This window comes from Charadrius vociferus, unplaced genomic scaffold (genome assembly GCF_000708025.1).
Source record: "Charadrius vociferus isolate BGI_N301 unplaced genomic scaffold, ASM70802v2 scaffold93, whole genome shotgun sequence".
NCBI lineage: Eukaryota > Metazoa > Chordata > Aves > Charadriiformes > Charadriidae > Charadrius > Charadrius vociferus.
Window position 1 is genome coordinate 191893 of NW_009647838.1, and position 2486 is coordinate 194378.

The following is a 2486-nucleotide window of genomic DNA, read 5'->3' on the forward strand; positions in this document are numbered from 1 at the left end:
ATAAAATTTCCCTGCAATTAAGTGTTTTTCTAAAGCCCTTCTGCTCCGAGTTAGGTGCACTGCAACCTTCCCTCAGCTGGTGAGTTCCACAGTCTGTTTCATCTAAGCCACCTTTTTCCCCTCTCCCCACATGCTTGTTTGAATTTAAGTACCTCTTCACCCTTGTCAAATGTGACTGAAACAGGCAAAAGGGTACTGGTGACAGTACCCTGAGGCAGGAGACAGGCAGGAAAAGGACAATAGCCAGCCATTCAGCATGATTCCACAAGTCTTACTCCTTTCAAAAACAAAAATTTGGATTGTCAGATAGGCGAAGAGCGTTCTCATGCAGAACACAGTTACATCATACAACCTACATCTAGCTACAAACTATGTATTTGCTGCCAGTGTTGGGGGGTTGAATCAACCACTGAAGACATTCAGTTACACTGATCCTGTATATAAGATATTAAATTGGCATATAGAGAAGTGAACATGTATACAAGTACCTGAAACGTGAAGAAAAGATTTTCATGTCTAACGCTACAGTTTCTAGATTAGCATCATTTTTAAATTTAATTAGTTTTTTTCAGGTTGTGCTAACATAATCAACCAGTTTGTAGAAGAAACAATGATAAACAAGTACTACTACCATTACAACTTCCTTCTGTATGTCTGAGACTGTCTTTGTAGCTTTTAAGAGATAATTTCTATCTTCTCCTTACTTCAGCTACTATAAGACTTGACACCTTTCAACTGCTGGCAAGTATTTGCTGTATTCTACACAACAGAAGAAGAAGTCAGAAGTACTAGATTCAATCTCTGTTTAATGGTGAGTATAGCTTGGGGCACATCTTCATTGCAGTTAGCGTAGGTTACTTCAGCATGCATAAAAACCCTATATAATTCAGTCAGGTAAGACTTTGACTGCGGTTTAAGGCATGGATGAGGGTAAAAGACCAAGTTCTACTTCTACTGCAAAGACATTGGGAAAAAAAAAAAAGACCACACACTTTCAACCTCATCCATTTTGCAACAAGAATGGTGGCTAAACCACTCAAGGGCAAAGGTATTTTCCAGTGCTTTTCCACAATCTCCAGCCATGTAATTAAGACTTCGTACAGCACAAGGAACCACAGGAGTGGTGATGTAGAGCAGAGAAGTCCAAGGAAGCTCAAAGGGATACAAGACTAGGAGGCAGTACTACAGGAAGGGCTAAGGGTTCTGCCATCACTTGTATGAACACTGGATCAATGAAGCACATAAAAGCACCAACCCTTTGCAGACAGAATGTGCTCCTGTAAGATCACCTCAAAAGGCACTGTGGTTAACAAACTAAAAATACTGGATATCACTCTTCAGTGTACCCACACAACCTGCCAATACTGCAAAACGCAATATATTGCTTTCTAATATTCAGAGCCTGAACAAGGCTAAGATGCAAAAAATGTAAGTGGGTCAGCAGAAGCAAAACTTGAATTTGGATACAAAAAAGGAAGTCACGGAACACAGGACTGCGATGAAAGAACTTCTTCAACATAGTTCCAGACTGGTCTTTTACAGATTATAAATGTACATGCCTGTTAGGTTTGTGTAGGCACAAACTGTCTCTTGACAAAAGTTACCTGTTATTGGTTTTGTACTAACCAAACACAAGAAAAGAAGCAACAGCCCGAGAGTTCTTCTAACAGGCATGGGGAAAGGCAAGAAAAACCTGTAAGAATTTTTAGGAAGTTGTCTGGCAGTTTATCAAACAGTGGGTTGACACAAAAAAGAACCACCAGGAAAAAAAAATATTATTACTCAGCAATTATAATCCTTTTCGGTTTTGCAAAATATATGCTTAAACATGAGTATATGACTCTTGTTAAAATCAAAAAGATCTGCCTGACCATAACCACACCGTTCTAAACATCTCCACAGTAAATACCAAGTGCTTCTTCACACTATCTTTACTGAAGTATTTTTAAGCGCAATCTTATATTACCTATCAAGTGTTGCAAAAACTTTTACAGCGGGTATCCTACACTAGCTGTCCCATCTCACAGTACTATTAAAACTCATGCATCAGAAAGGCACAGGAAAAAACTTATGCCTGGAGTTTATCAACCTCAGTGCACATGATTATGATGGGATAGATAATACCTAATTGCCATCAGAATTTCACGTTCACAAATACAGACACTTTAGTTAATCATAAGAAGATTTTTACTTGAAAAAATTGTTTTAGGATTGACCTCAATGTAAATGACATAATGTCATTTCTAAAAAACAATACATACAGAATAATCTTAAATTAGCTGCTTGGCCAGTCCAGACCTACAACTTCTATGCTGTCCAGAAGCAGAAAAGTGAGGTCCCATAGAAGACCTAAATCAAGAGGCCAGCACTGAATTTATGTTGACACAAAGGCTAGTGATCAACTGAGGGTGCAAACACGTTAGCTAGAATTGCAATAAAATGAGACAGTCCCAGCTCAAGGATCAATCGCTTTGACTCCTCAACAG